The following is a 24,312-nucleotide window of genomic DNA, read 5'->3' on the forward strand; positions in this document are numbered from 1 at the left end:
TGCCAATTCCCACTGTTGGGCATTTGAAAGCATGCTCATTTAAACATCAGTAACTAGGAATCTTCATTGGCCTCACGCTGCTTAATTCCTAACCTGGTCTTGACCCCAGAGTCAAAGCCCTGTGAAAAGTCAATACAAGCAGCAAACAATGGTATGTTATTCTTGGCAGACTTTGCAAAACAATGAAAGCCTTCAAACAATAGTTAATTATGGCTTAATAGTTGCTAACAAGTATTGAGTGTTAATAAAGTGGCAGGCAATGTGCACACATTCTCTCATTTGATTCACATAACAACCAAATGAGGTAGGCACCGTCAATACCCCCGTTTTGCAGGAAAGAGAGTGTAGTTTACGGGGGCAAACTATTTAACCTGAGGCCACAAGCCAGCAACAGTGTTCCTGTCAGCCATTCCCAGAGTTTCTGTGCGCCCTACATAGAATATTAGCCTGAGAAACGCAGACCTTCAGTGCGTTATGCAGGAAGTTTTTGAAGGAATACTTAACAAATGAATAGGTCCATAGTTAATAACAGAATCGCTCTGGTAGAATGGGGTAGATGACGCTTCTAAAGCCTATCCTGATGGGGATAGAACCTGGGGACCAAGTTAAAGCAAACAGGTTAGCAAACATCAGAACCAACTCATCATGATAGGGGGAGAAAAGTCTGGCAGCAAAGGGATGTCATCTAGTCATGTAAGTGGTGATGTTTAATATATAGTTCATACGGGAAGCATTATCAGGTCTTGAGAAGTAGCTTCTTAGAGAGGCTTACAATTGACAAAATGGAAGGTGACACACCTGCCAGTATAGGCCTGTGAAAAATGAGCCTTCCAGGCCCAGCTAGAGTATGTATTTCCACAGGCTCTCTGACTAGACACATTCAGCACAAAACCATGGTCACAGAATTTACCCACATTAAGGATTCTCACAGCCCAGTCTGAGGCGTTCCACAGAAATCATTGCATTTGAGTATCTTTTATGAAGGCAAAATGAAATTAAAATAAGAAAAAAAATGGTGAGTTACTTTAGTGGTCTGGCTGCCTTGCCTTCTTAGGCAAGGTTTTCTTTTTTATTTTGCTTCTACACCCCCACCCCCGCCCTCGCCTTGTGAATACTTATCCAACCAAAAGCCTGTAGCCAAAGGCTGAGACCCACATTTACCCAAACAGTTTTAGTTATTCTTTTTTTTTTTTTTTTTTTTTTTTTTGAGACGGAGTTTCGCTCTTGTTACCCAGGCTGGAGTGCAATGACGCGATCTCGGCTCACCGCAACCTCCGCCTCCTGGGTTCAGGCAATTCTCCTGCCTCAGCCTCCTGAGTAGCTGGGACTACAGGCACACGCCACCATGCCCAGCTAATTTTTTGTATTTTTAGTAGAGACGGGGTTTCACCATGTTGACCAGGATGGTCTCGATCTCTTGACCTCGTGATCCACCCGCCTCGGCCTCCCAAAGTGCTGGGATTACAGGCTTGAGCCACCGCGCCCAGCTAGTTTTAGTTATTCTTACATATCTGAGGGAAGGGAAGAAATTCTCCCCTTAACTTCTTGAGGCAATTAAAGTGCAGCTTCAGAAAACTATTATGAAATTGAAGAGTCCCTTCACTCCACCTTAGTTATTTTTTTTATTTTTATTTTTTTAAGAGAGTGGGTCTAGCTCCGTCACCCGGGCTGGAGTGCAGTGATGTGATCATAGCTTACTGTAGCCCTGGACTCTTGTGCTCAGGCAATCCTCCATACCTCCATGCCAGCATACCTGGCTAATATTTCCTTTAAATTTTGTTAGAGATGAGCGTCTCCCTATCTTTCTCAGGCTGATCTTGAACTTCTGGCCTCAAGCAATCCTCCTGCCTCAGCCTCCATGAGTAGCTGTGATTATAGGCATGAGCCACGATGCCTGGCCACTTTTACCTTTTATCCTATTCTGACCAAAATCTAAGTAAGGATAGAAATAAGTTCAGGGACTGTTAATGTCAAGGTTTAAGTGTGAAGGTGAAAAGGTCTAAAATATTTATTCCAAATGATAGGGACAGGAGGCAGAGAAATTCTGGGAGGGCAGGTTGTTGTTGAGGGCCCCACCCTCTAGCTGAAAAGCCTGATACCACACCCCAAAGTGAGAAATGGCATCCCTGGGTTTCCTGCTTGAATGTTGCCTTTTCCAAAACCACCTATGCTCTACCCCCTATCCTGTGCCCATAAAAACACCAGGCTCAGCCAGCAGAGAGAGAAGAAGCGGCTGGGTGTCGGAGACTATAGTTGGACATCAGCGAGAAGTGGCTTGACTTCAGAGGGACAGCTTGACAGCGTAGCTTTGGAGGGGCATCCGGCCAGGGATGGGAATATCCTGCTTCACAAAGATGGTGGCAATAAAGGAGCAGTGGTCATATAGAATAAAGCAGTGGCTTCCCATGGTTAAATATGTAAGTGAAGTTCTCCATAACTAGCTCTGTATGCTGCCAGGCAGTAATCCTGAATAATGCCTGGCACACGAAGTGCTCAATGAATGCTTGCTATGTAAAGAAATTGATTTTGACAGTGTCTGAGCTTTTCAGCTGAATCTTAAAGGATGAATTCAGCCAGTGGAAAAGGGACGAGTTCAAAACAAAGAAAGCACATGCAAAGGCACCTGGGGTGAGGATGACCCTCAAGTTCTTGTTCAGGCAGTTAGGTGGGCAGTGGTGCCATTGATAAAAAAAAGATAGTGGATGGGGGAGGAGGTGTCAGTCAAATTAATAACAAGCATATGATACTTTGCCACAAGTTGGGGAAATTAATGTTTAAGGGACTGATACATCATGACAAATGTTACTGTTTAAAGTTGCCCTTCTCCATATTGACACAACTTGAATCATTCTACAATCTTTTTTATTGGTGCATTCTTTGACTGTCCTGGAGCCTGTCTTTTAATTTTGTTGTTTAGCATAACGAGATATTATTTACTAAAGATTGAGATGATCATGAGAGAACCATCCAAAATCAGGAACTTTATTTCAAATTTATTTATTATCACCTTCCTGTAATAGCTAGGCTGTCACTTTATTTCATTTCTTGCTGTGTGTTATTGTGTCAACATTTTGTAGATGCAGAAATGAAAGCATTAAAATAAAGCATCACTCAAGGATGTGCAGGGTAAAATTAAGAGATAATCATAGCGGAAAGGCAGAGAATGAAGACTATAATAATAAGGTTGCCCAACCCAAAGTAGTAAAAACTGAACGTATGAGACCCTGGATTGGAAAACGACAAGCTTGAGAGTCATGGCCCAGGTGTGTGTAATTGAGAACAAGTATGTCTCCAGAGAAGAGAGGAAAGCAAAATGGTTCTTTGATAAATGAAATCAATGTTTCTCAAAATGTGAGTTTTCTAAAATGAGCATTTCCCAAAATGTACATTTTTCAAATTTTAAATCTTTAAAGATTCACAATGCATACCAGCAATGAAAGACTCTGAGAATACTGGCAGCAAAAAAACTACTTCACTTCATTTAACCCAACATGGACCAAACTAATTTGACCTTGGAATGCATTTTTCATGGAATATCTATTACCACCTCCCAGGGAGGTGTGGGAAACCCTGAGCTAAGAAACGAATGTTTAATTTGGTAGGTGATCAATAAATGCTTATTTTTGAATTTTTAGAAGTAATTTTCTAATAAAATCTGTATCTGTTGTCAACAGTTGTTCAAAAATGGATGTAAAGAAAGTGAAGTAGTCATGACCTTCAGAATCAGAAGAAAACTGAAAACCTTAGAATCAGGAAGAATATAGCTTTACTAACATCCAGCAAAATAATGCAAAAATGTCTACCATTTGACTTGGCCAACCCAGGGATAAATTATTCCCTCAATTTCTACAGCATATAGTTCCTTTGAAATTGTTAATTCTGCTTAGGTGCCTTCTGACTGTGAGCGAAGTTTAATTATTTCATTTTCTTTAACAGTGGAGGGTTGATTAATTGCTTAAGAGGAACAAAAAAATGTCTTGTTACATAGGTGGAAGGTTGCAGAGTTCCTGGTGTGCTCCTCATGACATGACCATCAAGGAAGTTGATAATTATAAAAAAATAGAGCTAATAATTCCTATAACACTATTCTTCACTTTACATTGAAATCTGTTTGGGTTTGTGGACATATGTGTCCATTGGGCATACTCCAGTTCAAATTTTGGCTTCATTACTTGTAGTTTTCTAAAAATAAGTCTCTGTGTTTCCATTTTGTATTTGTAAAATGGCATCGATAATGTTGAATAGTGTAGAATAAAGGCCTCCTTGTTTTGGCACTTACAAATCTCCAGGAGAACATAGCTCATCATCCTCCTACCCCAAAGCAAAGTGTCCTCACAGACATGCCCCACCCCATTCCACTCACAGTTCTAAAGGAAAGAGGTCAGAGCCAAAACATAGACCTGCTAACAGTAAGCACGTGAAACACAGTCACTTAGCCCTACTCCCTAAGATAGAAATGTAAAAACAAGGAACCACCAGGTACATAAAGAGAATGGCAGCATGAAAGAAGAGGAAACAAGAAAGCCCCCCACCCCGCCACCAAAAAATGACAACTAAGAAAAAGAAGACAACATTAAAAGCACTCTAATTAATATGCCAGGGGAGAAAATATTACACTCTTAAAATCGGAACAAAATGCTGACAAAAAGAAACAAAGAGTAAAGAGAGTGTTCACAGGTTTAATAACAGGACTAATTGCATTTTTTAAATTTAAAATACTTAGAAAACAAGCCCAAGAACTCTTTCCTCTCTCAGAATGTTGGAAAAGAAAGACAAAGGAATGGAAAACTTTGAGAGAGATCCTTGAAGATGAGTCTAGGACGTTTAACACACAAGGCTGGAGTTGAAAAAAAATTATCAAAGAAATACTTGAAGAAAAAATTTCCAAAGCTGAAGGACAAAATTCTTCAGACTTAAAAGGGTTTCCTGAATGCCCAGAACAATTAGTGAAAAGAAAGCCTTGCCTAGACACAGCTTTGATGTGTCAGAGTACCAAGGATAAAAACAAACTTCTAAAGGCTTTTATACCCAGCCAGATATCAATCAAGTGGTATTTTCAGACAGAAAGATCTCAGAAAGTTTATTTTTTAGACATCCTTTTTAAAAGGGTATTATAGACATCCTCCAGAAAAACAAGACTCAAATAGGAAGTTGCAGGGTCCAGCAAATTGTGGTTCCAATCCAGACCCCTGATAGCAGTTAGAAGAAATTTACAGAATGGCAGTTGCGTTACCGACTTAGCGGGCAGCCAGTACAGATGGAGCAGAAGTGGGGAGATGGGTGGAGGCGGGGTGAGGGGGCAGAAGAGGGGAGGGCCACCAATAACTTTATCTTTTAAAGTGGGAAATCAAGAGACATATTGAAAGTTGATGACGCAAGAAATAGAGATTTAGTGTAACACCTTACATTACAACGATAAACACAAGAAGAACAGAGATTAAAATGCTCATGTCAGACTCTGGAAATGTCCAAGATTATGAGAGGAGAGGGGTGGTATTATGGAGCTATACCCTCAACTTCCATGTTATAGAGGCTGTAAATATGATCTACCAATGACAGACGAAAAAAAAAATAGAGGTGTAAGCATGTTGTCTATGTGAAGGCAAGACTAGCAGAATAGAGAATAGAAAAATGGAAACATGCTCGCAGAGTGGGGCCCATGCTTGTCGAGTTTGTTTAAGGTTATATCCCTAGAGTATAGAATGGTTGGGTGCCAAACATACCTGTTTAATGAATGAATGAAAAGAAGTTCACCATGGGCAATGGTATTGGGGGTGGGGAGAAGGGCCAGGGGCTGTTACTTTCCAACACTGGGGAGTTGCGGATGGAGTATTATTTTGATTTAAAAGAAAACCTATAATTTTGAAAACTCATGGAAGAATGGGGCATGCCATGAAAAAGGTGGTCACCTTGGGGAGCGGAATGTAGGAAGAGATCTGGAGTAGGAGCCAGCCGGGGAAGGAGAGGAGGTGTTCCCAGCTGAGGAAATAGTGTGGAGACTCGAGGTGGAAGGAAGATAGATTTTGGTGTCTGGAGCACAGCAGGGGGTGGGTGAAGGGCTCTGCATGAGCCTGAGTAGGTAGACAGGGACCAGGTCTATGCAGGCATGGTAGGCCACATTCAGAATGCTGATGAATTGCTCAAGAAATGCTCTGTGCACACACTTGGGACCAGAGCTGCCACGACATTCGGTTCCTCACTGATCAGGATTGGCCTGGACCTTTGGATTTGATGTATTGAATCTAATAACTTTGAGCAACCAGAAAATGAGAAGAAAATGCTACCTATTAGATAACTGAATAGAGTGTGGCCAACTTCTTGTACTCATCCTGTGCTTACTGCATGAGGTGAATGAGACGTGCTAGGAATGCCGGGGAAATGGCTGGATTTTCTCCCCACCAAGGTGTTGCTACTTGTCAGGAAGTTGTGACACTGGTTTAACAGGGGAGGCAGAGAAACATGCTCAGAACAATTTAGGCATTGATCAGTGGCAAAGCATGTTCTGTTTGAGAAGCCAGAGGAACATTTACTGGGCTCTCAGGAGCATGGGGCTGGGCCAGCTGCCAAGGATAATTGTAAAGATATGGGCTCTATTCTGAAGAAGTGCCCATTCTTAGAAGACAGAAATAGATGTGGATGCACACAAATCCAGATTCTCGCAGAGCACAAATGCTGCATGGGGATTAGGCTTGGTGCTCTGGGAAGCTGAATTAACTCTTCCAACCCACTAGGGTCCTTGTTAGTGCATCGAAGCAGTAATTTACTCAATGACAAGAGTTCATGCAGCTTTCTAAGGCACTTAACTTACTCCCAGGATGTTGGTTGCACACCAGGGGAATCCAGCTCACTAATCTTTAATACTTGTCATAATTATTTTTCTTTCAATAATGCTATTTCCCCCCTGAGAAACTCAAAATTATTACATAAGAAATGTAGAAATATAAGTGTGTGATATTTTTTAATAAAATGTAGTTAGTGGCCCCGGGGAATTTTTGTAGCAAAAACCTCTCAAATCAATTATATTTTCTCATTTCTGTTTCCAATAATTGAATATTTTATTTCTATATTTATTTAAGTTCTTTCAAAATGAAAAGGTGGAGTTATGTTGACACACTGGGAAAGGAGGGTATTATTAATTAAAGTTGTTTAAAGTCTAAGATGGAAACAGTGCTGATGCATATAAATTTGCTTCAATGAGCTGTCGGCTGCTCTGTGAGGTTATAGAAATATTATTGGCAGTTCCAGGTGGTGGCACTATGATATGCATCATTCCATCCTCTCTGGGAAGTCCCCGTTGGTGGCCCTCTGAGAGGCATCATCCCATCATCTCTAGGAGGTAAGTTTGCAATCACAATTCATCCAGTCAGAGAAAAAATGACCGAGGTTCCCCCAGGTGTTTAGTGCTCCTGACTCAGCTGTTTAGAAAATCCAGGATTACGAACCCCATTTGTCTCATTTTAATCCAAATGTTCAGTCCTGCTCCCTCCCTCTGTCACTTCAACTGGCCTTCATTGTCACTTACCTCCATTGTCTCATCTGATTCTAACATTCCTGCTGTGATGTGGGTAGGGGTGAACGTCACTCCTCTTCCATAGGTAAGGAACACAACGTTCAGAAAGGTTGAGGACATTTGCCCAGGGTCACAAGGCTGCTGGGTCAGAACTAGCCTGGGGGTCTTCTGACTCCTTGCGGGCACTTCCTGTGGACTCCCTGACCTCAGGTCCTGTTTTGCCTGACCTCTCAGCTTCAACTGCCCTTCCACACCACTGCTGCACAAATGCTCTGAATGTTTGAATAAACAAGTCCTGAGAAGAGAAGTCCAAGGAGGCTCCTGCCCAGAGACTGATGAGTTACCCAGAGGCCTGGAGAGAGCTCTCGGGATGCCAGACATCGCCTGCATTCGTCAGAAAACAGTTCTTCATGGAGTGGGTAGATCTTCAACCCTGTCTTGCTAGCTCCCTTTCCAAGCTGGTGGTGTCAGAGGCATGTGAACCAGAGCAACTCCATCTTGAATAGGAGCTGGGTAAAATTAGGCTGAAGTCTATTGGGCTGCATTCCCAGACATTTAAGGCATTCTAAGTCACAGGATGAGAGGGAGGTCAGCATAAGATACAGGTCATAAAGACCTTGCTGATAAAACAGTTTGCAGTAAAGGAGCCGGCTAAACACCAAAACCAAGATGGTCACAAGAGTGACCTCTGGTTGTCCTCACTGCTACACTCCCACCAGTGCCATGACAGTTTACAAATGCCATGGCAATGCCAGGAAGTTATGCTACATGGTCTAAAAAAAAAGAGAGGCACAAGTAATCCACACCGTTTAGCATATCATCAAGAAATAACCATACAAATGGGCAACCAATAGCCCTCGGGGAGGCTCTGTCTATGGAGTAGCCATTCTTTACTCCTTTACTTTCACTTGATTCTGTGGACTCAATATGAATTCCTTCCTGTGCGATGTCCAAGAACCCTCTCTTGGGGTCTGGATTGGGACCCCTTTCCTGTAACAGAGGCTCCTTTAGAACAGGTATGGATAATACCACCCCTAGATCCCTCTCTTTCCTCTAGCCCAGCCTCATGGGAAAACTGCTCCAGAGGCCTCTGATGTTTTTTGTGGTTGGTTAAGGAAGACCAGAATGACCCATTGGAGGAAGTTAATTTCAGAGGTCAAGCAATGACCTTCCCAGAGTCTACCTCTTCAAACTCGTGCCACTGGAGATTAATAAATGTTGGTTATTGTTATTTGGCCCCGAGGAGGCTTTGAATGCAAAGAATTATGACCTGCATGCCTAAGTTAATCTCATGGCCTTAGATTGATCCACTGTGACACCAGAAGGCGAAATGGGACACAAGGGTAGAAATTACAAAGAAGCTGACTTCAGTTTGAAATAAAGGACTTTCAAGTAATTAGAACTCTTTGAGAAAAGGAATGGCTCTGTCAAAAGGCTTCATGGCCAGAAGTAGATAAACAGTTGTTGACTACATATCAAAGTGTGCTGGGAAGGGAGAGGATGGTTAGAATAGATGACCTCTAAGGTCTCTGCATGGAGACATTTAATTTGTATATACTTCCTGTGGACACATTTCTGTGTCCTGGAGTACAGAGGGAGGGAGTGGGGTCAGAGTTCAGGGCCAATGGTCAGGCAGCTCCAGAGCATCTGTCTCTGGACACAACACAGGACCACAACTCATAGGCTTGGCCACCTTTTCAGATCCCCTGAGTTCATGGGCATTGTCACCATTGACTGCCTTAGCAGCAGCAACCACTTAACATAACCAAAAGATCAATTTTGATGAGATTCTGAAACAAAAATCCTGAATAAGTTTTCCCCCCAAATCATAGGAAACTGCAGCACAGATATCACTGTATCGCTTGAATGGGTACCCTGCTTGCCAGTTGCTCTGGGTTGATGCTTCCCAGTGTAAACAATGGCTGATCGTAAGGTCTAAATCATACGTGTGAAACTTTATGCAAAACAAAAGCAATTGGGCATTTAGGCAAAAGCATCAGTTTAGTAGTTTTCTTGGCAAATGTGCTACAACTAAGTGTGTGTGTGTGTGTGTGTGTGTGTGTGTGTGTGTGTGCATGTGTGTACATATTCATGTATAAAACAGTTCTCTTTACAAGCAAGTAATTGTTAGGTCATTCTGCTGGCCAATTTACTCTCCAGGAAACCAATGGGGCCTGTGCTACATGCATGCTTTTTTTCTGTTACTCAGAGCCATTTAGAAAATTACTATTGTGCTTCACAAAATGCCCCACCAGCCTGAGGAATTAACCCTCTTCCCAATACATCTAATTCATTTGTTCTTCAAGTAATTGGCACATTAAAGCTGATGCAGGTCCAGTGTCTATATAATAAAAATAGCTAATTTTTACTGAGTGCCTAGCATGTTCCTGGCACTCTAAATGCATTGCACACAGCCTCAATAAATCCTCACAACAACCCAGATGAGAGATCCATTATTGTCCCCATTTTAACTGAAGAGTAAATTGAGACTCAGAGAGAAAAGTAATTTGCTCATGGTCACATAGCTTCTAGTGCCTGGCACGTAAGTGCTCAGTGAGTGACGATTAATAATAATTTATAGTAGGAGGCACAGTTGGGATTTCAGTCCAGTTCTAACACTCATTGAAGCCTTTACACGTGGCCTCTATGTAGTTCTGTCTCATACAACTCACACTGTGCATGAAAAGGAAGCATGCCACGGCCAAATGCTGCCAGTGGGAATCCTTATCCTAAGGGAGTCATTTTGTATATGTCACACTTTCAGTAGCTCGCTGTCAGTTGACAGCATGTGGCACGTGAAGCAGAATGACTAAGATAGGAGTCTCCAAACTCAGGTAGGGTGCGTGAAGTTTCCAGAAGTTCGTCAACACATTCGGTGTTAGTTCATTCGGCGTTACAACTAGTTTCATAGCTTGTAGATGTCATCCTTCCTAAAACTGATGTGCCCAAGACTGCTCAGCAGGCGTGGTTCCTTTCCAGCTCCACTTTTCTGCACCCCAGATTTCTGCCAGACCAGACACTCCCCTCACCTGGGCCTGTCCTCTGCAGACAACCGCTCTGAAGAGTGCACCCCATGGGCACAGGGCTTGATGAGATGCTGATGCCTTTATGAGAATTAGAAAACGGGTTTCCCTTTGTCTGAGCAAATGGCGTGTGCACTGGATTTGAATCTCCATCCACGGGCCTAGTGCCCTCAGGCACATCACTGCCTGCACAAATCTTATAGCAGTGCATAGTACAGCACGTGCATTGCACAAGAAATAAAAGCCCCCGGGTACCAAAGGGGCAGTTTCAAATACTGATTTCCAGGAAGCCTCAGAGTCTGAAATTTCCTGGCGTTCTTTTAGGAGGTTTGTGAGCAAAATCATCTGCTGCAGTGTGGGTTGATGAGATCACTGGGCTGCCGTCGCAGCTCCCCGGGACAGGAGCTGCCTCCGGGACAGCCCCACAGAGACACTAGCAATACCGCAGACTTCTCAGTTGAGATGACAGAGGGCACCTGCCAGGCCAGAAGGTTAACCACTCACTCTTCATTTCTAGACAAAGATCTTCAAGCATCTCTTAAAGTACAAAAATATAATTGCAGGCCAGACAACAATAAAGATTGAATAATAGACTCATAAAATTAATGGTCAGAAACTCCACAGCAATATTTTCAGCTCTGAGTTTCCCTAGCCCCAGATTATAAACACCCTATTTAAAAAACAAACAAACAAAAAGATGCACTCAACATTCCAGCCACTCCTTAAGAAGAGGGCAGCTCACTAATCCTGGGAAACTCACACCGGGGGACAGAGTTTATTATTTTGTTTAACCAAACTGAGGAAGTGCTGGTTCAGTCTGTCCACGGTGCTTTCTCATCCCTTAAACTACTTAAATGAGTATGATTTTCAGGTTAGTATTAATGATATGATGTGAGCACAGTTTTCCTGGGAGAGGCTGCCTTTTAAAATAGATTTCTCAAGAATTAAAGAACTTTTGCAGCACCTTCTCCATTATATATGAGTCAAATGTTGAAAGAAAGCAAGAGTGTTACTGCCAAAGAGTACCACATGTCCCCCAGGGATCTAGGAATGAATGAGTAAAAGAGAATGCATAAACTTTTTTTTTTTTTTTTTTCTGAGACAAAGTCTCACTCTGCCTCCCAGGCTGGAGTAGTGCAGTGGCACGATCTCAGCTCACTGCAACCTCCACCTCCCAGGTTTAAGTGATTCTCCTGCCTCAGCCTCCTGAGTAGCTGGGATTACAGGCACACGCAACCATGCTTGGCTCATTTTTGGGTTTTTAGTAGAGACAGGATTTCACCATGTTGGCTTGGCTGGTCTCAAACTTCTCACCTTAAGTGATCCACCTGCCTCGGCCTCCCAAAGTGCTGGGATTACAGGCATGGATAAACATTTTTAAAGTTCCATCTGTGTGTCATGCTGGCATTAGAAGATAATAGTACTGTTAAAAGCTAATGTTTGTTGAGCACCTACTATATGCCAGACACTGTTTTAAGAAAGGTTCATATCTTTGCTCATTGAATCTGCCATCCCCTTTTATAGAACAGGTAGCTGACTCACCCTCACCCAGCCAGGACATGAAGGAGTCAGGGTGGGAGGGAGTGCCTGCCTTAAGGGGCACACTGCTCCCAGCTTTGAGGAAGGACCAGGCTGCCACACATTCCACCTCCTTTGGCAGAACATTCTTAGTTCCACATCTTAAAGAATTGGTTCCCCATCTAAGACCACAGGTTATATCTAGGATTCTGCTATTGAAATTGAAGGATGCCTCAGGCAGTAGGAATAAGTTCAGGAGATCTTGTACAGCAAGGTGACTACACTTTAATAACAATGTATTATGTACTTGAAAATTGCTAAGAGAATAGATTTTAAGTATCCTCACAACACACACAAAATAAGTAAGTGACAAGTAATACATATTAATACATATGCTAAATAGCTTGATTTAGCCATCCCACAATGTATACCTATATCAAAGCATCATGCAATGTGCCATAATTATACACATTTTTGTCAATCAAAAAATAATTAAAAATAAACAAGTAAAACAAAAGAGTCCAGCTCTAGAAACGACAAAACAAAGCCAACACCACTAAAAAGACAAAGAATGTAGTTAAGTCTTTTCTGCTTAATCAAGGGAAAGATCAATAAGGTATAATAAGTTAATGAAGAGATAAGAAAAGGACTAGAGAAATTTCTTGGAAATAAAAAGATACGATATCTTTTTTCCTCTCCATCTTCAGCTTTAGTTGAAGATTAAGTGAAATATCAAGGTAGTATACACTAATGCCAAGTGAATAACCAGACCCTTGCTGTCCGCTATGGTAGCCACTATCCAAATGTGTCTGCTGAGCATTCGAATCATGGCTAATCTAATTTGAAGACTCAGTACGCAAAAAAATGTTATATATCTCATTTCCTGTGTTTATATTGATTACACATTGAAATGATAATATTTTTTCTTGTTTTGTATTAAATATATTATTAAACAATTTTTTAACTTGAATGATTCTGGTCTTTTCAAATTTGAAAGAAAAAATTAGGTCAGTGGGTTGGGTTTTCTCAATGCTCTGTTTTTCTCTTAAAATTATGGCCTCCACCGCTCTTTGCTTTTTCTTTTTAGATACAAGGTTTTACTTTGTCTTGCAGGCTTGAGTGCAAAGGTGTGATCAGCTTATGGCAGCCTCAGACTCTTGGGGCTCATGCGATCCTTCCACCTTGGCATCCCATAGCTGGGATTACAGGCACACACCACCCTATCTGGCTCTCATATTTTATTTTATTTTATTTATTTATTTATTTTTATTTTATTATTATTTTTGAAACAGAGTCTCACTCTGTCATCCAGACTGGAGTGCAATGGTGCAATCTCAGCTAACTGCAACCTCTACCTCCCAGGTTCAAGCCATTCTCTTGCCTCAGCCTCCTGAGTAGCTGGGATTACAGGTGCCTGCCACCACATCCAGCTAATTTTTGTGTTTTTTAGTAGAGATAGGTTTTCACCATGTTGGTCGGGCTGGTCTTGAACTCCTGATTTTGTGATCTACCCACCTTAGTCTCTCGAAGTGCTGGGATTACAGGAGTGAACTTTCTCATATTTTAAAAGAAAACATTGCTGGCTGGGTGTGGTGGCTCACACCTGTTTCAGCACTTTGGGAGGTTGAGGCGAGAGGATCACTTGAGCCCAGGAGTTGGAGGCTGCGGTGAACTGTGATTATCACTTCACTCTGGCGCGGATGACAGAGCCAGACTCTGTCTCTATAAAATAAAATAAAATAAGTAAAAAGGATTAAAAAAAAAAAAAAAAAGCCCTGGACTCGTCCACAATTTCAGCACTGGAAATATCCACTTTAATGTTTGAATATATATCTTCTAGTATATATGTTTTGATGTTTGTTTTTGAACCAGAGGACAGTCATACTATACATATTACTTTTTATTCTTTTAGAGGCAGGGTCTCACAATGTAGTCTAGGATGGAGTGCAGTGGCCACTCACAGGCATGATCATAGTGGCTTACAGCCTTGAACTCCTGGGCTCAAGCAATTTTCCTTTCTCTGCCTCCCCAGCAGCTGGGATTACAGGCACATGCCGCCACTGTGCTGGCTCTCATGTACTACTACTACTTCTTCTTCTTCTTCTTCTTCTTCTTCTTCTTCTTCTTCTTCTTCCTTTTTTTTTTTTTGAAACAGAGTTTCACTCTTGTTGCCCAGACTTTAGTATAATGGCGCGATCTCAGCTCACTGCAACCTCCACCTCCAGGGTTCAAGTGATTCTCCTGCCTCAGCCTCCCAAGTAACTGGGATTACAGGCATGCATCACCACTGTGTCAGCTAATTTTGTACTTTTAGTAGAGAGGGGGTTTCTCCATGTTGGTTAGGCTGGTCTCAAACTCCCAACCTCAGGTGATTTGCCCAGGATGACAGGTGTGAGCCACTGTGCCCAGCCTAAAATCTTTATCTTTTATTTATTTTTATTTTTTTTTGAGGCAGTCTCACTATGTTGCCCAGGCTGGAGTGCAGTGGCACAATCTCGGCTCATTGCAACCTCTGCCTCCCAGGTTAAAGCAATTCTCTTGCCTCAGCCTCCCGAGTAGCTGGATTTACAGGTGCCCACTACCATGTCCAGCTAATATGTACTAATTCTTAACCAACTTTGTTTCACTTAATAATATATAGGGGCCATCTTTGTATTTCAAAAGAAATATATATCAGGATTTTACATGATCCCATAGTATTTCACTGGACTAATATGGTACAATTTTCTCAAGCTACTATCTTTGGAAATTTAGCTTGTTTCCAAGTTTTTGCTATGATGAAACACATGTTAAATATGTTTGCACACACACCCATCAGGAGAAATATCTAGTTTTTAAGGCTTTTGACAGCTACATGGGATTACCCACAGGAAAGTTTGCACCAACATGTGTTCATATAAGCCTTGTATGAAAATATGCCATTTTCTAACACTAATACCAGCATTAAAATTTCGTCAATATTATTGTATTTCAATGTGTAGCTTTGGTTTACTAATAAAGTAAAATTTTTCTTCCCAAATACTTATTAGGCATTTGTATTTTTTTTCCCCAAATTTATTTGACAGAGCTCCTTATAGATGAAGGACAGTAAATTGTCATTACATATTGAAGTATTTTTCCAGGTTCATTTTTGTATGTTTTTGTGGTATTTTCAAAAGAGTCAAAGCTATCCTTATTTTCATTTCTACTTTATTTAGTATCAGGCTTACAAAAACCTCTTTCATCCCAAGATCATTTAATCTTTACCTGAATTTTCCCTAGTAATTTTACAGCTGTTTTATTTATTTATTTATTTATTTATTTATTCATTCATTCATTCATTCATTCATTCTTGAGACAGAGTATTGCTCTGTTGCCCAGGAGTTCAGTGGTGCTATCTCAGCTCACTGCAACCTCTGCTTCCCAGGTTCAAGCAATTTTCCTGCCTCAGCCGCCTGAGTACTGAGTTTATAGGCACCAACCACTGTGCCCAGCTAATTTTTGTATTTTTAGTAGAGATGGGGTTTCACCGTCTTGGCCAGGCTGGTCTCAACCTCCTGACCTCGTGATCCACTCCCCCGTCGGCCTCCCAGAGTGCTGGGATTACAGGCGTGAGCCTCCATTCCTGGCCATTTTACAGCTTTATCATCTCACATGACAATCCTCTTAGAATTTATTTTTGTTTAATATACTAGGTTTGCATCTAGTTTTTACTCTCCTCTCCACCACCCATAGCAGTTAGACAGTGTCTCAATATCGCTTACTGAATAATTACTCATCCAATCATTCACCTATACAGCAAACAGTTTTTCTAAGAGCCACTTTGAGCAGGCATCGTTCTAGGTCCTTGGGATACAAGAAGGAACGTTCATTCTAATGGGAACAGCAGATAATGGCAACTAAATATACATGTTAAATGGAGCTAAATGCAGTGAACAGGGAGTGGCTGGCTATTTTGTACAGGTGGTCAGGGAAGCTCTCTCTGAAATAGTGGCACTGGGCAGAGAGCTAAAGGAAGTGAGAGGTGACCTATGCGTCTGGGGAGGAGCTCCAAGCAGAGTGCTAGGCCATGGCATGAGAGTGTTCAAGAAATGAAGAGACCGCTCTACTGGAGCAGTGCCATAAATAAGGGAGAGGATGCTAGAACAGGAGGGTGATGGGAGCCTGATCATGTAGCCCCTGATAGGTCACAGTGAAGGCCTTGGATTGTGCACTGGGTGAGGAGAGTGGCTTGTATTTTCCAAAGAAGACCACAGTAGCCCTCATGAGCTCTTTTGCATTGTGACATCGGCATGCCTCCCTCAGGAGGTGGAATCTATCCCTCAACCTCCCTGAGTCTGAGCACGCCTGGTGACTGCTTGGGTTAATAGAAGATGGCATAAGGCTGCTGTGTATTTTAGGAGCAACTCTTAAGTGGTATGGCAGCTTCTGCTTCCTGCCTTTTAGAAACCAATCACAATGTGGAAAGTGCAACTATCAAAAGACAGCCATTCTGTGAGAAGCCCCAGCACAGGGGGAGCCCTGGAGAAGCAGATGCCACGTGAAGAGAGAGAGAGCCCAGATAGCTGCAAGGCATCAGACACGTGAGTGGAAGGGGATCCTCCCGCTCAGCCAGCCCAGACCACCAAAGACCCATGGCAGCTTGAGCAAATTCAGAAGGTTGTTTTGAGCCACCATGGTTCAGGGTAGTTGGTTATGCAGCAAGGGACAACTGGAACAGTGAAGTAGGGACCCACAGGAGAGTTCTGAACAATCATATATTTTGACTTGAGTGTTATAAGAATTCCTCTGGCTCTGTGCTAAGAACAGAGTGAAGGAGGGAGAGTATGGAAAGGAGATTAGTTTGGAGAGCAGGGTAGAGACCATAGTGTCCAGGACCAAGGAGGTAGAGGCTAAAGTGGTAAGAGGCGATTTAATTCTGGTTGATTTCAAGGAACACACGGATGGGATTTGCTGACGGATTAGCTGTGGGTTGTGAAGGAAAGAAGTGAAGGATGGCTTCAAGATCCTAGGCTGACACTGGAAGAAGGAAGGGGCTTTGTGGGGATGTGAGAAAACTGTGGGAGGAATGGGGCTGGATTTAGAGAAATGAGCAGCTCTGTTTTGGACATGTTAAGATGTGAGGTTGCATACACATTCTAAAGGAGAGACTGGGTGTTGTGGGAGAGCTGGGTCTGTCGCCAGGAAATAAGCCAGGGCAGGGAGATGTAAGTTTGGGTGTTGTTGGTGTTTTAGTGGTCACAGTGGACCAGATCATCTGGGAGGGAATGCAGATAAAGCAGAGCGATCTGGGGACCAGGCGCTTCACCACCCGGAGATGTGGGAGAGATACAGAAGGCACCCAAAAGGGAGACTGAGAAGGCACGGCCAGTGAAGTAGGAAAAGAGTAAGAGAATGATGATCTGGGAGGCAGAGGAGGAAGTTTTCCAGAAGGAAGGAGTAAATGTGTCAAATCAGCTGAAGAATCAAGTCAAATAAAGCCTGACAATTCTCACTATTACTGCCCTCATTCTTGAAATTACTGATTTGAAAAGGGGCTTTTCCCATATTCTAAATGGGCACATGCGTGAATGTGTGTGCACGTTCACACTTTCTCTTCTCCCCCAGTGATCTGTTTATCCATCTGGAGATACGTGACCATTGAAGCTTTTGTATCTGACAAAGCAAGTACCACACTTCCTCTTTTTCTCATCTTTTTTTCAAAAGTGTCCTGGTTGTTCTTATCTAAAATTAATTTAAAATTTGACATTTAAATTTTATCAAGTCCTCTCCCTCCCCAAATGCATTGGAATTTTAATTTAATGTTTTAAAATAAAAATTAGTTTGTTGACAGTTGATACTGAGTTTTCTACTTGGTATATGTTTCCATTTATATATGTTTTAAATCACTCAGTAGATTTTATAGATTCTCTTTTTATAGGTCTTGTGTGTTTCGTCTTAAATTCTTTTCTAGGTATTTAAGTTTTGATGCCTTTTATGAATTGCATTCCATTTCCCCAGTGTATTTTCTTCCTGGCTTTTTTTCTTTTTTTTTTTTTCTTTTGCCACAAGAAATCTATTTATATATAAAGAATTCTATTATTTTGAATGATTTTACAGCTGATGCAAACAGATTACAAGACCTTTATTATTTTCATGGCATGGGATCTCACATGTATGAAGTTATATAACTGATGTATAAGGCTGTCCTAACCTCTGCTAGTAAAATCGTTCTTAGTTTGGAGAATGGGATTTAATGTGTCAGCATTTCATGGTGTTTCCCAAAGAACTTCATGATTTCCAGGTGCTCTGGGAATAACTGTAGCCACACATCTCAGGACATCCCAGATATTCTCAATTTCAAAGATTTTTCCCTTTGTTAACCCATGAGTCAGACCATATGTCCTTTGATCTTTGCTTCAGAAAATATTGTCACGGTATTTAGAAATAGAGACAGCTCAGGCAAAGTTGTAACACATGGGATGTTTTTCCTCTGAGCCCCTAACTTTCCTGAATTCTTCCTGGTTATGTGCGTCTGGTGCGTGCATGTGTGCAGGCATATACATGCATGTACATGCACACACACACACACACACCACCTAGAGGAAAGGGATTTTATTCAAATACTATCATATGAACTGCTTGTGCAGCCTAGACTCAGGATCGCCCTGAGGGAGCTGGCATGGAAGGTTTCAGAGTTGGGTAGACTGGCCAGGGACCCCTCATCTGTATGCACTGAGGGTCACTTAGCCTCCGGGGTCACTGAGGCTCTTTGAGTCTCCGTTGTCCATAGGTGAAAGGAGTGTATCATATCTGCTTTGCAAGGGTTTTGTGGGACTCAGAAAATGTCCATAACATCTATGCCCAGTGTAGAGTAGGACCTGGGAAATATTACCCATTACTACGATTTTGTGGGGAGTTCCAGATAACTGCTCATATCTTTAAGAAAATTTCTTGGTCTTCATACACCACTCCCAGCTGTGGAAGCAAAGCAACCAGAATGCGAATGCAGGAAGCATGGGGTGGCCATCTGCCAGTTCTCCCTTTTGTCTGCCTATCTCTGCAAACAAACCCACCAACGGATAGATTGCCCATGATAACAAGCCAGCCTCCCCTCAGAGCTCACCGTGCAATGACTCTGCGGAAGAAATTTGAGATTTTTTTTTTTTTTTTTTTTTTTGCTGTCAACATCAACCATCTACTTTTCCTGTTACCACTGCAGTCTTACTTTTGGGGATACCTCACTATGCATAGCTCTGGGAAGTAGAAGTGTAATGCAGGGTCTGATCTTGCCCCAGGGGACATGTATGTGACCTAAACAGGGGTCATCACTCTGTCCCCTCTTTCTGGGATTTTAAATAAGTGACATCCCAATATGGGGACAATTGAGGTCTTATCTGTCACTGTGGCAGCCCATTTTATGGCCCAGACTGTTGCCATGTTTCCATTCCTGTGGTTCTTAATGGTGTTCTTACCTCTTCTTGCTGCTCTATTTTAAGTCGGTTAGCCCCCACTATTGTTCCAATAGGTTGACATTTTGTTTAGCATAGCCTGATTCTGTTTCTGTCTTTTGCAACAGGAGCACTGTCTGATACAACCAGAGGAAAACAGAAAAAGGGAGCTCATATCACTTACGAAGATTTTTCTTTATGTGGTCATCCTCCAGAGCTGGGGAGAAAGGTGAAATCTTAAAAGACAGCAGTAGGCCAGGTGCAGTGGCTCACGTCAGTAATCCCAGCACTTTGGGAGGCCAAGGCCAGTGGATCACCTGATGTCAGGAGTTCGAGACCAGCCTGGCCAATATGGTGAAACCCCATCTCTAAATACAAAAATTAGCTTGGTGTGATGGTGGGCGCCTGTAATCCCAGCTACTGGGGAGGTTGAGGCAGGAGAATCATTTGAACCCAGGAGGTGGAGGTTGCAGTGAGCTGAGATCACACCACTTCACTCCAGCCTGGGTGACAGAGTGAGACTCTGTCTCAAAAAAAGAAAAAAAAAAAAAAAAAAGACACCACTAAATGGGACACAACAACTGAGTTGAAGTTATGCATCATCACATTAGAGAGGATTTGGGGGTAGAAAACCTTTTTGTTTGCCAATTTATCATCAAAGGGGCAAGAAGATGAAGGGGCGGAAGGGGAGTGGTAAATAACTTATACAACCGCCACACTCATACACAAACTTATTGCATGCTTTAGGAGAGCTTGAAACAATTTCAATTTTTAGGATGGGGAAAAGTAAAAGCTCTATTTGCCCTTTCTCTCTTCGTTATCCATGGTCTCCACATTGCTCCTTGGCCCTGAGAAAGCTGCCACAAAGCATTTTACTAGTTATCTGATTGTCATTCTATTTAACATGTCCCCTGGTCTGCTGGCTGATGGTAGTTTAAGCAGGATCTAATTGGTAACATATTGCTGATTGAATTAAGTGCCATATGATAGAGATTTAAACCATGGTAATTTTTCCATAAAGAAAAGTCTGTCAACAGGCTATAGTCAAGGAACGGCAATAAATCAAATTGTCATGTTTATTAGTTATTGCAGGAGTCTAGCTGTCTTGTATTCATTATAACCCCCCATTTTTAGCACAGATAAAAGCTATAAAGAGGAATATCTGTGCAAGATGCTTTTTAATAGGTTTATATTTGTACACAGACACCTACTTGTATTTTAATGATGAGAACAATGGTGCCATTTCACTTTAAAAGTAGCATGGATTTTTGGCTGTTTTCTGGATGAAGAATAATGTTTTTAGTTTTTGGCAAAGCTATGTTTTAAAACATTGAGAATCAACTCACTAATAACCAAAAAAAAAAAAAAGGCAAATGAAAACAGAAATGAAATACGCCTTGTTTATCAGACTTGGAAATACTAAAAGAACAAATAGGATGATTGCACTAAAGGATTTCTAGAACAGCCATTGCAATTTAACTTGTAATATTCAAAAATTGGAAATCAACTACATTTTCGTATATGTGAATGGTTCTGCAAATTATGGAACATTGGCTCCAGAGAGTGCAAAGGGGTCATTTGAAAGAACAAGTTAAATCATACCTAACGACATGTCATTAAGAACCAACATCATTTGTACTTTTCCATTTAACTTGCCTTTACTGAAGGTGGCTTTCAACACATTTTCCTCACATGACTTGGAAATAATATACCAGCATTTTACATATGTAGACTCCTTGAGCCCTTATAAAATCCTGTGAACTCTGAAGGACAAGGCATACCCACTTCACAGAAAAAGATGTGCAAGTGCAGAAGATATAAGTGATTTATGAGCTCAACCTTGATAGGCAGGATGTCAGACCACGGGTCCGTCCTCTGAGTAGTGGTGTAGAAAAAAGAATGGAAATTTGGAAACCACAATTCAGCTCCTCACCATTTAGCTCTGACTGTGACTTTGAACTTGCTCCTTTTTTTAACTGCATTTTAGGTTTTGGGGTACATGTGAAGAACATGCAAGATTGTTGCATAGGTACACATGTGGCAGTGTGATTTGCTGCCTTCCTCTCCTTCACCTGTATCTGGCATTTCTCCCCATGCTGTCTCTCCCCAACTCCCCACCCCCTGCTGTCCCTCCCGTATTTCCCCCCAATAGACCCCAGTGTGTAGTGCTCCCCTCCCTGTGTCCCATTGACGATAGACTGGACAGGGAAAATGTGGTACATATACACCATGGAATATTATGCAGCCATCAAAAACGATGAGTTCATGTACTTTGTAGGGACATGGATGAACCTGGAAACCATCATTCTCAGCAAACTGACACAAGAGCAGAAAATCAAACACCGCATGTTCTCACTCATAGGTGGATGTTGAACAATGAGAACACAAGAACTTGCTTCTTAAACTCTCTGGGACTGGGTGTCCTCACTGGTCACATTTTGTTACTACTTGTTTTGTATTCTGGGTGTGATGCCTGAGGCATTGGGGCATAGAATCTGCAGATGGTCAGATCCCAATGCTGCTATTTCCTAGCTCTGTGTTCTTAGGCTATCTACCAGTCTCATCTAAAATAAGCATAATCGCAATGGCTCAGCTACAATAACAAAATGTGCATAAAATGCTGAGTGCGTGTGTCACACCTGACAGGCACTGAACGCATGTTATGTACTACCATTTGGATGTCATTGGTACATGTATCTATTTCCTGGGTTGCTGTACAGGATGTGTATGAGTACATGTGATCAAGCCCACAGAGCTCCAAAGCATGCTCCTCTCACAAGCGGGCCTCCTAGGGAGGGCTGTTCTGTGCTTTTCCTTCTGCTCATTACTTGTCTGCAGCTACAGTGTAAGGACTGTGATGTCACTGCTCTGGCCTTAAGTGTCGCTTCCCAAACACATTTTACACACACCATCTCCCAACTTCCACCTTTCCCAGCCTCCTACCATGTTCCTTGAAGTCAGATGGCTTAATTGTAGAAAAGACAGTGATGATGATAATGATGATGATGGTGACAATGATAATAGCTGCGAATACTTACTGAGCCCATTCAATGTGCTAGGCACTCTTCTAAGCACTTGGCATGTATTAGCTTTTTTAATTCTTACTTAAGAGGAGGGGACTACAATTGTACTTGTGTTACAAATGTAGGAACTCTGATGCAGAGATGTATGGCGACTTGCCCAAAGTCATCATGTTAGAGTGAGGATTTAAACCTCCAAGTCTAGAAAATAAGCAATGTATATATTTTTCTAGTTTCTAAACTCAAATCAAATATAAATATGCATAACACAACAAAAACACTAAGTGTGGGCAAAGCCTAGAACAAGAGAATAGCAGTTGACAGAAACACAACCAAAACTCTAAGAATACTGAATGTCTGAATTACTTTCACTGTAATCACTTCACTTAACAGTGAGATGGGACAGCCCCAGGTAAAGAAGGTGCTCTTGTATGTACTTAGAACATTCTTAAGTTTTGCACCAAGGAACGCATGCTTTTAATAAAGGCAGAGCCAATATTTTTTGATGAATAATTTGTGCAATCAACATTCAAAGAATGAGTTCACCCCACTTTCTTTTTGTAAACACTTGACTTTTAGATACCTGAATCTCATTTTTATATTTGTGAGACTTAAATAGCAAGGAAATTACATATTAGGAAAAAAACTCTTTGTCTTACTACTAGTTCTCTTTGGTTTCAAAAATCTAGTCACAGTGTATATTGCATTAAATCATATGTGTGTGTATCTATATATATACAGAAACACACACACATAAACACACATATATACACAGTGTAATGTGTATAAATATATGATGTGTGTATGCACACACACACACATACACACACAAATGCACACATATAAAATGTGCCATCCAAGGAATACAAAGATAGTGCTGTTAGCCCCTGACAGTGAGAAAGAAGGTCATTCATTCAAAGTCATTTCTGTAGGAGTGACGGTGGCCGTAGGTGGAACCACCCATGCTCTCTCCTTGTGAGCTCACTCACTGGGGCCAATGACTGGGGTCCAGTCTGTGACCATGTCATGGTTTCTCTTTTTTGAGGTTATAGCTAATGGGCCACCTGAAGTCAAGACACACTTTTCATAAGGCCCCAGCCAGCATCATAAATGTATGTGTGAGCATGTTCACACCCAGGCTAAGTCTTCTTCACATGTACCCTCCACCTCTCTCTTTCTGTCTCATGGCTTCAGTGCTGACTTTAGACACATTCCATCTCTTCCTTCTCACTTCCTCTGGCTGTTCAGCAGGGTCTGGACCATCCCAGTGAGGCCGACGAAGAATGCTCCCTGCTGCCCAGCCCAGCTCAGCTACTTGGAGTGCCACCCTGCAGCGCACAAAGTGGGGGCTACTTCTCTTCCACCCAAGGCAGCCCAGAGGGCCTGCATGCCCTCCAGTTTGATCTTACCTCTTAGCTCCTGTTCCTTTTCTTTCTCTCTCCAGTAAGCCGTTAAATGTCTTTCTTCTGAGGCTGAGCGTGGAGCTCCCTTCTCACTGGCGAGCTTTCTGAATGGCAGTTTCTGTACAAACAGGAAGAGCATGTGTGGTCACAACCCAAGTGTGCAGGTGTCGATAGAGGATGTGAAAGTGTGGAGGCGAGTGACTAAACCAGATACCCAACCAGCCAACTCTCACTTGTGGCAGGGCCTGATCTACCAGAAGGCTGGAAGCAGGAACCTGGACTCTACTCTGGGGAGACTACCTGACAAAAGCAGAGGAAGGTGGCCATGGAGGCCAAGGGAGAAGGCCTCTATGACACAACTGCTTTCCAACCCTATGTGGACCCCGTAAAAGGATCCTAGGAACATTTTTAAATCTCTCAGATATATTA

The 24,312-nt window shown here is 42.1% G+C and overlaps 1 protein-coding gene across 1 annotated transcript in view; it reads right to left on the minus strand.

Annotated features, from left to right (window-relative positions):
* Nucleotides 1–23,994, minus strand: part of AFF3 (ALF transcription elongation factor 3) — a 613,873-nt gene extending 589,879 nt beyond the window's left edge. Inside the window, exon 1 of the mRNA XM_010352080.3 lies at nt 23,890–23,994. The gene's annotated coding sequence lies outside the window, so the exon portion shown is untranslated. The remainder of the gene's footprint in view (nt 1–23,889) is intronic.
* Nucleotides 23,995–24,312: the final 318 nt, after the last annotated feature.

Source organism: Saimiri boliviensis, chromosome 1, assembly GCF_048565385.1.
Source record: "Saimiri boliviensis isolate mSaiBol1 chromosome 1, mSaiBol1.pri, whole genome shotgun sequence".
In the NCBI taxonomy this organism is placed as follows: Eukaryota; Metazoa; Chordata; class Mammalia; order Primates; family Cebidae; genus Saimiri; species Saimiri boliviensis.